The sequence below is a fragment of the Ranitomeya variabilis genome, chromosome 1 (genome assembly GCF_051348905.1).
Source record: "Ranitomeya variabilis isolate aRanVar5 chromosome 1, aRanVar5.hap1, whole genome shotgun sequence".
NCBI lineage: Eukaryota > Metazoa > Chordata > Amphibia > Anura > Dendrobatidae > Ranitomeya > Ranitomeya variabilis.
In genome coordinates this window covers 30,137,194-30,152,378 of record NC_135232.1, presented here as the reverse complement: position 1 = coordinate 30,152,378, position 15,185 = coordinate 30,137,194, and the positions used below count along the sequence as shown (strand labels likewise).

The window sequence follows — 15,185 nt, the reverse complement described above, 5'->3', positions numbered from 1 at the left end:
AGTATATACCCCAAAATGGTATCAGTAAATACTACAGCTCGGAACACAGAAGACAAGACCACAGACAGAACCATAGATGGAAAAATAAAAAAGTTATGTGTCTCAGAAAATGGCAAGACCAATCAATTTTTCTTTTTTTTCCTTCTTTTTTTATAAATATAACATTTTTAAGGTACTAAACTAATAAAACCTTAGACAAGTATGGTATCACCACAGTCATACAGGGCTGGAGATGTTACCAGGTCAATTCCCCAAAAAACAATGACCTAATTTTTTTCTTTGCAGCAATTTTTTACCCCATTTGGAGCTTTTTTCCCCACTTTTCAGTACATTATATGGTAAGCTCAATGATGACAGTGAAAATTAGAACTCGCCCATCAATAAATAAGCCCCCAAATGATTACATTGACCAAAAATTAAAAAAATGGAAAGAAAAAATATAAATGCAAAAATGAAAATTGTCTGCATCCTTAATGGGTTAAAACTCGGAAAGATTTTAGGTGCTGCGTTTTGCTGGTGATTGGCTGCAGCGTCAGCCGTGGGACCCAAGCAACTTTGGAGGAGCAACAGGGGATGAGCAAGGTGAGTATTATATACTTTATTATTTAAAGAATGCAGGATGTTTTTTGTTATGATCCTTAGTGGTTGAGGATCACAAATTACTCCAGCTAAGTAACAAACATAGGACAAGCTCTAGGGAGGTGGTAAACTGGACTGACCGCAAATCTGAACCTATCCAAACACACTAGAGGTAGCCGGTGAACGTGCCTAAAAATCCTAGACGTCTCGAGCCAGCCTGAGGAACTAACTACCCCTAGAGAGAAAGAAAGACCTCTCTTGCCTCCAGATAAATAATTCCCAAAGATATAGAAGCCCCCAACATGTAATAACGGTGAGGTAAGAGGAAGGCACATACACAGGGGTGAAAACAGATTCAGCAAATGAGGCCCACTAATACTAGATAGCAGAAAATAGAAAAGGGTCTGTGCGGTCAATAAAAAACCCTTACAAAATATCCACACTGAGATTTCAAGAACCCCCGCACCAACTAACGGTGTGGGGGGAGAAACTCAGTCCCCTAGAGCAACCAGCAAGCGAGGAGATCACATTTTAGCAAGCTGGACAAGAAACTTGATGAACGCTGATAATCAGAAAATGAACAAACAAGAACTTAGCTTGTCTTGGAGAGACTGGGAGCAAGGTAGTCACAAGGAATCTGAAGAGCACTGAATACATTGATAGCAGGCAAGGAACTGAGTATCCAGGTGAGCTAAATAGGAAACCAACCAAGGATAACGAACCAGCTGATGCAGCCAACCTGCAGAAAGACAACACTACACAGTACCGCTTGTGACCACTAGAGGGAGCCTAAAAATAGAGTTCACAACAGTTTTTTATCTAATATATAAAGCTGAATGTGTGTATGTCCAGGATTGGCATCTGAACCGTCGCAGCTACAGCCACAAAATTTTGCACAGTCACACGTCTGGACCCCGAGAGCGTCATAGGCTATGTTGTGAGGTGAAATTTTAACCCCGCGCTTTCCAATTCACCAAACAATTTTGCCCCTATCTACATAATGGGGAAAAGTGAAAGGAAAAGTGTTGGAGGCGTCGCAGCTACAGGCACAAAATTTTGCACAGTCACACGTCTGGACCCCGAGAGCGTCAAAGCTATGTTGTGAGGTGAAATATTAACCCCGCGCTTTCCAATTCACCAAACAATTTTGCCCCTATCTACATAATGGAGAAAAAATGAAAGGAAAAGTGTTGGAGGCAAATTAACAGCTGCCAGATGTGAACAAGGGGGACTTAAAGAATGACAGCGATGGTGCCAGAGTGTATACTGTACAGTTGCTAAGGTGGGGTCCCAACATGGGATAATCACCACACCAACACGGGGATATGAACACACACACAAAATGCGCCACACACTACCACGTGCTCGAACACATATACCACCGTCAGCGCACATTTCACCACACACACACCAACCTCGCCACATAAAAGTCGAAACACAAAAGTCGCTGCTCAAAACTCGCCACGCGCAAAACTCTCCACATGCAAAACTCGCCACACGTGCAAAACTCGCCACATGGAAAACTCGCCACACGCAAAACTTGCACACGCGGAAAAATTGCCACATGCACAAAAGTTGCAACACATGCAAAAGTTGCCTCACACAAAACTTGCACATACTCAAAAGGCACCACACATAAAACTCGCCATGCGCAAAACTCACCATGCGCAAAACTTGCTGCACACAACTTGCTACACTAACCTGTCACATGCAACTCGACACACAAAAAGTTACTACACGCATGTCGCCACACAAAACTCATCTCACAAAAGTCGCTACATGCATGTCGCCACACGCAACTCAACACACACAACTTGACACACGAAACTCGCCCTAAAACACACACAAGTCTGGTATTATCCTTCAAAAATAAAAATCTGATTAATAAGCAGACAAACTACAAGAGCAATAAATGTACCATATAGGAATCCGGCAGCTGTCAGTCACATGACCAGTCTATTATGTGTATGTGTGAGCTAATATATACTGCCAGGGGGTGGGCTTCCTGTAGGCTGGGGATTTATCAGGCTGCCAATTTAGCTTACAAATACTGAGGTAAAAATACTGACCAAATAACGTGTGAACGAGGTCTAATACAGGAGGAGATGACATACAGATATATACTATATACAGGAGGAGATGACATACAGGTATATACTATATACAGGAGGTGATGACACACAGGTATATACTAAATACAGGAGAGATGACACACAGGTATATACTATATACAGGGGAGATGACACACAGGCATATACTATATACAGGAGAGATGACACACAGGTATAAAGTATATACAGGAGGAGATGACATACAGGTATATACTATATACAGGAGGAGATGACACACAGGTATATACTATTTACAGGGGAGATGACACACAGGTATATACTATATACAGGAGGAGATGACACACAGATATATACTATATACAGGAGAGATGACACACAGGTATATACTATATAGAGGAGGAGATGACATACAGGTACATACTACATACAGGAGGAGATGACATACAGGTATATACTATATACAGGAGGAGATGACACACAGGTATATACTATATACAGGAACAGATTACCTACAGGTATATAGTATATACAGGAGGAGATGACATACAGGTATATGCTATGTATAGGAGGAGATGACATACAGGTATATACTATATACAGGAGGAGATGACACACAGATATATACTATATATAGGTGAGATGACACACAGGTATATACTATATACAGGAGATTACATACAGGTATATCTAATATATAAAGCTGAATGTGTGTATGTATGTATGTCCGGGATTGGCATCTGCACCGTTGCAGCTACAGCCACAAAATTTTGCACAGTCACACGTCTGGACCCCGAGAGCGTCATAGGCTATGTTGTGAGGTGAAATTTTAACCCCGCGCGTTCCAATTAACCAAATAATTTTGCCCCTATCTACATAATGGGGAAAAAGTGAAGGGAAAAGTGTTGGAGGAAAATTGACAGCTGCCAGATGTGAACAATGGGGACTTAAAGAATGAGAGCGATGGCGCCAAAGAGTATATACCGTACAGTTGCTAAGGTGGGGCCCCGACATGGGATACTCACCACACACGGGGATATGAACACACACACAAAATGCGCCACACACTACCACGTGCTTGAACGCATATACCACCCTCAGCACACATTTCACCACACACACACCAACCTCGCCACATAAAAGTCGAAACACAAAAGTCACCACTCAAAACTCGCCACGCGCAAAACTCGCTACATGCAAAACTCGCCATATGCAAAACTAGGCTCACGCAAAACTCGCCACACGTGCAAAACTCACCTCATGGAAAACTCACCTCATGCAAAACTTGCACACACAGAAAAATTGCCACATGTACAAAAGTTGCACCACATGCAAAAGTTGCCTCACACAAAACTTGCACATACTCAAAACGCACCACACATAGAACTCGCCACGCGCAAAACTCGCCATGCACAAATCTTGCTGCACACAACTTGCTACACTAACCTGTCACATGCAACTCGACACACAAAAAGTTGCTACACGCATGTCGCCACACAAAACTCATCTCACAAAAGTCGCTACATGCATGTCGCCACACGCAACTCAACACACACAACTTGACTCATGAAACTCGCCCTAAAACACACACAAGTCTGGTATTATCCTTCAAAAATAAAAATCTGAATAATAAGCAGACAAACTGCAAGAGCAACAATTGTACCATATAGGAAATACGGCAGCTGTCAGTCACATGACCAGTCTATTATGTGTATGTGTGAGCTAATATATACTGCCAGGGGGGAGGGCTTACTGTTGGCTGGGGATTTATCAGGCTGCCAATAGCAACCAATCACAGCTCAGCTTCTATTTTGCTACAGTTAATTAATCTGAGCTCTGATTGGTTAATATAGGCAACAAAGACATTCTCAGTATAACAAAGCTAATATATGTTAAGAAATGCTTCTATTAGCTTAGTTTTTGCCTTTTAATAATTACATTTCTATCTATTTGTTTTGTGGTTTTTGTGTGCAGAATAAATTTTTTTAACACATTCTTATTTGCTAACAGCAGTCATTAACCCGGGCGAAGCCGGGTAGTACAGCTAGTTTATTTATATAAATCATGGGTTGATGACCCCTATAACATCATTTCTAGGTCCATGGTGTTAAAAGAAAACCCTGCTATTTTAGAACTTGATTTTTTCAAGGTGTTAGTAGAACAACTTCTTTTTTGACAAGAACGAAGTGTAAAGATCTTTGTTGTTTGTTTCGTGAAGAAAACAGAGCTGGCTCGCTGAAACATTTCTTAATTAAGGTTGGCAACTGAGAAAACTTTTGGCAGGAAGAATGGAACAGTCCTTAGTATGTGGCAATTTGGTCACAAGTAAAGAAAAGGTTTCCTTCTGACTGATCGAGAAATAGCAAAAAGGTCTTTTCAGAGAAGGATTTCAATAGGGATTCTTGTAAGAGGTACCGAGACCAAATGTCACCAAGGACGGGCAGAGTTGATTGAAGGTCTAAGATTACTAAATAATCCAAAAAGTGTAGAAATAAAGGGTTGAAAATAAAATTTGTTTTGGAAATGGTTGCAAACCCAACTTAAGATCTCAAGTCTTTTGAGACTTTATCAAATCCTTCTTATGGGAAGAATAGAGTTTCCTTGACAACTATTACTATGGTAAATGATCTTCTAGAACTTTAATGTGTCTCAATTTCCTCAATCTCCAAGCTGAAGCTTCTCTCGATGAAGTCTATCAAACAATATGTTTTGTAACCAAGTTCTACAGGGCCAAAAAAGGAATGATCAAGTTTTTTTCTAACATTTCTTCTAACAATTTCCACTATATTGGTGGCAGAAGAGTTAAGATTTAGATTTAATTTTACTTTTTTCAGATGTTGGAAAATTCTTCTTTACTCGTAGACCAAGTCATTGTCCCATCAGAGAGGGAAGACACAACGAAGAGCTTCATTGTAGAGAGATTAAAATATCTGTACCTTGGACTTTTCTTTGGTCACCATTAGTACTATCTGGAATGGTCAAAAAACGTAACAAAAATGATTTCAAGTAAATATGAGGCTTTGTAATATATCTTAGAAGAGAATCTGCTTCTTTCACCACTTAGGAGTCACTTCTCCTCTTGAGTTCATAATTTTTTTTCTAAAAAACAAAAAAGACTGCCCGATCACTGAGGGATCAGAATACAGCTGTCTACTGAATCATATAGAGGGAACAGTGTGCGAAATAGTCAGACACGCAGAGACTTATGATTCTGTCATTTTGATACCGATTATCACAGTAAGTATGACAGCCTTATCAGGTCTGGAAGATTTATTTACAGTGCCTTGCGAAAGTATTCGGCTCCCTGGAACTTTTCAACCTTTTCCCACATATCATGCTTCAAACATAAAGATACCAAATCTAAATTTTTGGTGAAGAATCAACAACAAGTGGAACACAATTATGAAGTTGAACGAAATTTATTGTTTATTTTACATTTTTGTGGAAAATCAAACACAGAAAAGTGTTGGTAGCTTCTTGATTATTTCATTAGGGTAATGTGACGTCATGAAAGAGGAACTCTGATACAAGAACTTTTGTTAGCCAGGGATAGCCTAGAATTTCTTAGATTATCACGAGATAATTATCAATTTCAAAGGAATGGTCACAATGAGACAAACCCTTTAACAGAGTTGTCTGAGGTTATAAGAAAGTTTTGTTTTGTCCTGATCCAGCGCCCCTCTTGTTCGTAGGCTGACTGTTATTGCAGAACGTCCCTTTAACTAAAATAGAAGTAAGCTGTGATTTCAGAAGGAGTCAATAGCCAATGCTAGTGCTGTTTCTTTAATTTTGCTTGGACCCTTCCATTTGCAACCAAAAAAACTTTGTCTATGTATCGTGTCCACCATTTAGAAACTAGAACTTGCTGTTGTGTATGGTGATCATTTTTATGGGTAAGAATAACAAGTAGCAGAGCTAAAATGAAAAATACTTCTGGATCCCCATGTTGGAATTGACCAGTTTCTCTTGATGTTGAATGTCAACCGCTAGGGGCCATGAATGTTCCAAGGAGACAAATGAGAAACTGAGACAGTTGTGGAAGCCAAACCAATATGTTTAAGTTAATTCTGCTCAATGTTAATTAAATGATTTTATTAAAAAAATAAAAATTATATGATGTTGATAATCTGCAGCTGGTAAGAATATATTTTACATTAAAGCTTATACTTTATATACTAGAGTAGAAGCCCGACCCGAGCGTAAGCCGAGGCACCTAATTTTGCCACGGAAAACTGGGAAAACGTATTGACTCCAGTATAAGCCGGGTATGCATTGTCTCCTTGTCTCCTAATCCCAATTCTGGTATGCATGGTTCCTTATCCCCATCCTTGTATGCATGGCTCCTTGTCCCCATCCTTGTCTCCATGGCTCCTCATCCCTGTCCTGGTATGCATGGCTCTTCATCCCTATCCTTGTAGGCATATTGCCTCACCCTATCTTTGTATGCATGGCCCCCATGAGAAAAGCCTAAAAAACCTCCTACTTACCTTCATTGCGCGCCCTCGCAGCATTTTGTTGTTCCGGCTTCCAGCAGCTCCTGCAGCTCAGCGATCATGTGACTCCGCTCATTAAGGTAATGAATATTCACCTCTCTCCACTCAGCTGGGACAAGTGATCGCTCAGCCACAGGAGCTACTGGAAGCCGGAACAATAAGATGCTGCAAGGGCGTGCAGGGAAGGTAAGTAGGAGATTTTTTTTTACTTCTGCTGGAAGATGGAGGCTGCCGCTATAACTCTGCATGCGCTATAAGAGAAAGGAATATTTATTGCCATTGCAGTGAATATTAATTTCTCTTTAGCAGCGGGCACCGTTACAGCCACAGCCGCCGGCTCCTGCCTCCTGTGACCCGCTGCTCCACCGCTCCTCCTCCCCGCCAGCTCCTGCCTCCTGTGACCCGCTGATCCGCTGCTCCCCTTTCCCCGCCAGCTTCTGGGGCAATGATTCCTGTATAAGCTGAGGGGGGCATTTTCAGCACAAAAAAGGGCTGAAAAACTCGGCTATACACAAGTATATACAGTAATTTGCAATAGTAATTATCCCTCAGATGCCATTTGCCCCAATCACCTCAATTTACTACCACTGCAAGCCTAATTAGAATTATTATTAGAGATGAGTGAGCACTAAAATACTCGGATGTTCATTATCTGAACTGAGCAATTCCTAGTGCTCGAATGCTCTTTTCGAGTAACAAGTATCATGGGAGTCAATGGGGTTTCCAAGCATTTTTCCAGCAGACCCTCCAAAGAGTTCTGGCTGGCAGTGAAAATATTGAAATGGATGGAAAAAGTGATGAATAGAAGGAAAGCAGCATGGGGAAGACCCCTGGAAGCATCTCTGATTCCCAAATCGCTACTGAGAACAATGGTGTCACAATTTGACTCCACTTTAAGGACTGACAATAAAACATTCAAAATCGACAAAAAGTTTGAGATGGCAGAAAAAGCATGTTAAGAATTACTCTTTTCTGTACAATGTCTTGCATATGGCAAAATTTAAAAAGGATTTTTTAAAATAATAAGTTAAGTAAACCAAAATTGAAATTTTTAGTAAAAACTTTAAAATGTCAGTGTAATTTATGAAGGAAACAAGAACTGCCAAAAAATGTGATGCAAGAGGGACTCAGATACAGTACTGTTGTGACCCCAGTGGACAGGGGCTCAGAGGAACGTGTAAGTCTGCGAAATTCAAAAATCCAGCTCATAGGGCTGTGGTAACTGGGTTGACCAAATAGCTACTCCTAACGCCAACACTAGAAGTAGCCGGGGATCATGCCTACGGTGAACTCTAGATGACTCGCGCCAGCCGGAGAATCTAACTACCCCTAGGAGAAGAAAACAAAGACCTCTCTTGCCTCCAGAGAAAGGGACCCCAAAGCAAGATACAAGCCCCCCACAAATAATAACGGTGAGGTAAGAGGAAATGACAAACACAGAAATGAACCAGGTTCAGCAAAGAGAGGCCAGCTTACTAATAGCAGAATATAGCAAGATAACTTATCTGGTCAACAAAAACCCTATAAAAATCCTCGCTGGAGATTCAAGAACCCCCGAACCGTCTAACGGTCCGGGGGGAGAACCCCAGCCCCCTAGAGCTTCCAGCAAAGGTCAGGATACAGATTGGAACAAGCTGGACAAAAATACCAAACAAAACAAAAGCAAAAAGCAAGGAAGCAGACTTAGCTTGAAATACAGGAACCCGGATCATAGGACAAGAGCACAACAGATTAGCTCTGATTTCAACGATGCCAGGCATTGAACTGAAGGTCCAGGGAGCTTATATAGCAACGCCCCTGAACTAACGGCCCAGGTGAGGATATAGGAAAAGACAGAAGCTCCAGAGTCAAATCACTAATGACCACTAGAGGGAGCAAAAAGCAAAATCACAACAGTACCCCCCCCTTAGTGAGGGGTCACCGAACCCTCACCACGACCACCAGGGCGATCAGGACGAGCGGCGTGAAAGGCACGAACCAAATCGGCCACATGAACATCAGAGGCGACCACCCAGGAATTATCTTCCTGACCATAGCCCTTCCACTTGACCAGGTACTGAAGCCTCCGCCTGGAGAGACGAGAATCCAAGATCTTCTCCACCACGTACTCCAACTCGCCCTCAACCAACACCGGAGCAGGAGGCTCAGCAGAAGGAACCACAGGCACAACGTACCGCCGCAACAAGGACCTATGAAACACGTTGTGGATAGCAAACGACACAGGAAGATCCAGGCGAAAGGATACAGGATTAAGGATTTCCAATATCTTGTAAGGACCAATAAAACGAGGTTTAAATTTGGGAGAGGAAACCTTCATAGGAACAAAGCGGGAAGAAAGCCACACCAAATCCCCAACACGTAGTCGGGGACCCACACCGCGGCGGCGGTTGGCAAAGCGCTGAGCCCTCTCCTGTGACAACTTCAAGTTGTCCACCACAAGATTCCAGATCCGCTGCAACCTATCCACCACAGAATCCACCCCAGGGCAGTCAGAAGGTTCCACATGACCCGAAGAAAAACGAGGGTGGAAACCAGAGTTGCAGAAAAACGGCGAAACCAAGGTGGCGGAACTAGCCCGATTATTAAGGGCAAACTCAGCCAACGGCAAGAAGGTCACCCAATCGTCCTGATCAGCAGAGACAAAACACCTCAAATAAGCCTCCAAAGTCTGATTAGTTCGCTCCGTCTGTCCATTAGTCTGAGGATGGAAAGCAGACGAAAACGACAAGTCAATGCCCATCCTACTACAAAAGGATCGCCAGAATCTGGAAACGAACTGGGATCCTCTGTCTGACACAATATTCTCAGGGACAGGAAAAACACAGGAACCAGATCGGAAGAGGAAGGCAGCTTAGGCAAAGGAACCAAATGGACCATCTTGGAGAAGCGATCACATATCACCCAGATAACAGACATGCCTTGAGACACCGGAAGATCAGAAATGAAATCCATGGAGATATGTGTCCAAGGTCTCTTAGGGACAGGCAAGGGCAAGAGCAACCCGCTGGCACGAGAACAGCAAGGCTTAGCTCGAGCACAAGTCCCACAGGACTGTACAAATGACCGCACATCCCTAGACAAGGAAGGCCACCAAAAGGATCTGTCCACCAGATCTCTGGTGCCAAAAATTCCTGGGTGACCTGCCAACACCGAGGAATGAACCTCGGAAATGACTCTGCTGGTCCACTTATCAGGCACAAACAGTCTGTCAGGTGGACAAGAATCAGGCCTATCAGCCTGAAATCTCTGCAACACACGTCGCAGATCTGGAGAAATAGCTGACAAGATAATACCATCCTTAAGAATACCAACAGGTTCAGCGACTCCAGGAGCATCAGGCACAAAGCTCCTGGAAAGAGCATCGGCCTTCACATTTTTTGAACCTGGTAAATACGAGACAACAAAGTCAAAACGGGAGAAAAACAATGACCAGCGGGCCTGTCTAGGATTCAGGCGTTTAGCAGACTCGAGATACATCAGATTTTTGTGATCAGTCAAGACCACCACACGATGCTTAGCACCCTCGAGCCAATGACGCCACTCCTCAAATGCCCATTTCATGGCCAACAACTCCCGATTGCCCACATCATAATTTCGCTCCGCAGGCGAAAACTTCCTAGAGAAAAAGGCGCAAGGTCTCATAACAGAGCAACCAGGGCCTCTCTGCGACAAAACGGCCCCTGCTCCAATCTCTGAAGCATCCACCTCAACCTGAAAGGGAAGCGAGACATCAGGCTGGCACAAAACAGGCGCCGAAGTAAACCGACGTTTCAACTCCTGGAAAGCCTCCACGGCAGCAGGAGCCCAATTAACCACATCGGAGCCCTTCTTGGTCATATCCGTCAAAGGTTTCACAATGCTAGAAAAGTTAGCGATAAAACGACGGTAGAAGTTAGCGAAACCCAAGAACTTCTGAAGACTCTTAACTGACGAGGGCTGAGTCCAATCAAGAATAGCTCGGACCTTGACTGGGTCCATCTCCACAGCAGAAGGGGAAAAAATGAACCCCAAAAAGGGAACCTTCTGTACACCAAAAAGACACTTTGAGCCCTTGACAAACAAAGAATTTTCACGCAAAATTTTAAAGACCATCCTGACCTGCTCCACATGCGAGTCCCAATTATCAGAAAAAAACAGAATATCATCCAGATAAACGATCAAAAATTTATCCAGATAGTTCCGGAAAATGTCATGCATAAAGGACTGAAAAACTGAAGGGGCATTAGAGAGCCCAAAAGGCATCACCAAGTACTCAAAATGACCTTCGGGCGTATTGAATGCGGTTTTCCATTCATCCCCTTGCTTAATGCGCACAAGGTTGTACGCACCACGAAGGTCTATCTTGGTAAACCACTTGGCACCTTTAATCCGGGCAAACAAGTCAGACAACAGCGGCAAAGGATACTGAAATTTGACAGTGATCTTATTTAAAAGCCGATAGTCAATACAAGGCCTCAAAGATCCGTCCTTTTTAGCCACAAAAAAGAATCCCGCACCAAGAGGGGAAGAAGACGGACGGATGTGTCCTTTCTCCAGAGACTCCTTGATATATGAACGCATAGCGGTATGTTCAGGTATCGACAGATTAAACAGTCTTCCCTTAGGAAATTTACTGCCTGGAATCAAATCTATTGCACAGTCACATTCCCTATGAGGAGGCAATGCACTGGACCTGGACTCGCTAAAGACATCCTGATAATCAGACAAATACTCCGGAACTTCCGAAGGCGTAGAAGAAGCAATAGACACAGGCAGGGAATCCTCATGAATACCACGACAGCCCCAACTAGACACTGACATAGCCTTCCAGTCAAGGACTGGATTATGGGTCTGTAACCATGGCAGCCCCAAAACAACCAAATCATGCATTTTATGTAGAACAAGAAAACGTATCACCTCGCGGTGTTCAGGAGTCATGCACATGGTAACCTGTGTCCAATACTGCGGCTTATTTTCTGCCAATGGCGTAGCATCAATACCCCTAAGAGGGATAGGATTTTCTAATGGTTCAAGAATAAAACCACAGCGCTTAGCAAATGAGAGATCCATAAGACTCAGGGCAGCACCTGAATCTACAAACGCCATGACAGGATAAGATGACAGTGAGCAAATCAAAGTTACAGACAGAATAAACTTAGGATGCAAATTACCAACGGTGACAGGACTAACAACCTTAGATATACGTTTAGAGCATGCTGAGATAACATGTGTAGAATCACCACAGTAGTAGCACAAGCCATTCCGGCGTCTATGAATTTTCCTCTCATTTCTAGTCAGGATTCTATCACATTGCATCAAATCAGGTGTCCGTTCAGACAACACCATGAGGGAATTTGCGGTTTTTCTATCACATTGCATCACATCAGGTGTCTGTTCAGACAACAACATGAGGGAATTTGCGGTTTTGCGCTCCCGCAACCGCCGGTCAATTTGAATAGCCAGGGACATGGTATCATTCAGACCTGTGGGAATGGGAAAACCCACCATAACATTCTTAATGGCCTCAGAAAGGCCATTTCTAAAATTAGCGGCCAGTGCACACTCGTTCCAATGTGTCAGCACGGACCATTTCCGAAATTTTTGGCAATACACCTCAGCCTCGTCCTGGCCCTGAGACATAGCCAGCAAGGCTTTCTCTGCCTGAATCTCAAGATTGGGTTCCTCATAAAGTAAACCGAGCGCCAGAAAAAACGCATCAATATCAGCCAATGCCGGATCTCCTGGCGCCAACGAAAAAGCCCAATCTTGAGGGTCACCCCGTAAGAATGAAATAACAATTTTTACTTGTTGAGCAGAGTCTCCAGACGAACAAGGTTTCAGGGACAAAAACAATTTACAATTATTCCTGAAATTCCTAAACTTAAATCGGTCTCCTGAAAACAGTTCAGGAATCGGAATCTTGGGTTCAGACCTAGGATTTCTGGTAACATAATCTTGTATACCCTGCACACGAGGGCAAGCTGGTCCACACTTGTAATCAAGGTCTGGACATTCATGTCTGCAGCAAGCTTAAGCCACTCTGAGGTAAAGGGGAAAAGAAAAAAAAAAAAAAAAAAAAAAAAAATGAGAGAGGGAAAAAAAAAACTCAAAATTTTCTTTCTTATAATCCCACTTCTGCAATGCATTAAACATTTAATACTGGCCTGGCATACTGTTGTGACCCCAGTGGACAGGGGCTCAGAGGAACGTGTAAGTCTGCGAGATTCAAAAATCCAGCTCATAGGGCTGTGGTAACTGGGTTGACCAAATAGCTACTCCTAACGCCAACACTAGAAGTAGCCGGGGATCATGCCTACAGTGAACGCTAGATGACTCGCGCCAGCCGGAGAATCTAACTACCCCTAGGAGAAGAAAACAAAGACCTCTCTTGCCTCCAGAGAAAGGGACCCCAAAGCAAGATACAAGCCCCCCACAAATAATAACGGTGAGGTAAGAGGAAATGACAAACACAGAAATGAACCAGGTTCAGCAAAGAGAGGCCAGCTTACTAATAGCAGAATATAGCAAGATAACTTATCTGGTCAACAAAAACCCTATAAAAATCCACGCTGGAGATTCAAGAACCCCCGAACCGTCTAACGGTCCGGGGGGAGAACCCCAGCCCCCTAGAGCTTCCAGCAAAGGTCAGGATACAGATTGGAACAAGCTGGACAAAAATACCAAACAAAACAAAAGCAAAAAGCAAGGAAGCAGACTTAGCTTGAAATACAGGAACCCGGATCATAGGACAAGAGCACAACAGATTAGCTCTGATTTCAACGATGCCAGGCATTGAACTGAAGGTCCAGGGAGCTTATATAGCAACGCCCCTGAACTAACGGCCCAGGTGAGGATATAGGAAAAGACAGAAGCTCCAGAGTCAAATCACTAATGACCACTAGAGGGAGCAAAAAGCAAAATCACAACACAGTACACCCTGTATTAGACATAAAGGTGGGCCTCCTACCATGCATATCCTGTTCAAATTATCATGTAGTTGTACTCCTACACAAATAAAAGTTCTGCACCATGCACCATACATCCATACAAGGTTGAAGGCACCAACTTCTACTGGTGAGTCTCAGTTTAATGGGGTTTGGGGGGCAGTAGATGGCTTACCACTAGTTCTCTCCCTTAAGGCACTGGAGGACCACCTAGCACTGCAAGGTAATTTACCAACTTTTTAGGTTCCTGCTTACCATACCAGCATTTACAAAGATGCCATTTTCTGTGGGGTAATACAGCTGGGTTCTTACTTAAATAAAACAACAAACCAAAAATATAGAATAATGCTTATTTAGATACATGGTCACTAATATCTGTTGATCAGCATACCGTGGATAAAGAACGCCAGATACCCTTGGAACAAGTTTATGATAGGAAACCAAAAGTTGCAAGAATTTTCAATAATTGATTACAAGCCTTTCCCTGAGTGTTGTTAGGAGCTCTTCATCTACCTTGACCTTATTTTCAACTCTTATAAATTCCATGGTTAATCTGCCTGGTGGAGGTAGGAGGAGGATTTCCATAGATGTCTTTCATTACACACTAATATCGGTTGGGGTGTTCGTTCAACTGACGTCTGGTTACAACTCATGACAGCTCCAAACAGAATCCCTTTCTTGCCCCATTTATTGCGTCAGGATCTACACAAGGTCCCTTGATTCATTGGCCATCCGGTGCCCAGGAGCATGCTGGCTCTTCAATGAAGGTCACTGACAATTCTATGGATTATGCAAGTATAAGCACGAATGCCCTTCCTGTGTGGGAGATCACTCTGCTTTCCGTTGCCCTCGACCTCCATCTAGATTGCCCTGGAAGCCAACACAAACTCAAAGACACCAGTGAGCGTGGCCGAGATAGGCCGTGGCTAGATCTTTGCCCCAACAAATCTGCGGCAGGTCAAATTAGATATGGAGTTACGTATTTTTTTCATTCCCTTTCAATATAACAGTTCCCCAATATTCTCACATAAATGAAAATTGACAGTAAAATACCCAGACGTTTTAAGGGACAAGTTGTTTAAGAGGTTTCATTGGGTAGAATGGTTGGTCCTTTCAGTTCC

At 43.1% G+C, this 15,185-nt stretch overlaps 1 long non-coding RNA gene across 3 annotated transcripts in view; it reads left to right on the top strand.

The window, feature by feature from the left end:
* Positions 1–15,185, top strand: part of LOC143793667 (uncharacterized) — a 154,842-nt gene that overhangs the window by 92,872 nt on the left and 46,785 nt on the right. The window lies entirely within an intron of this gene.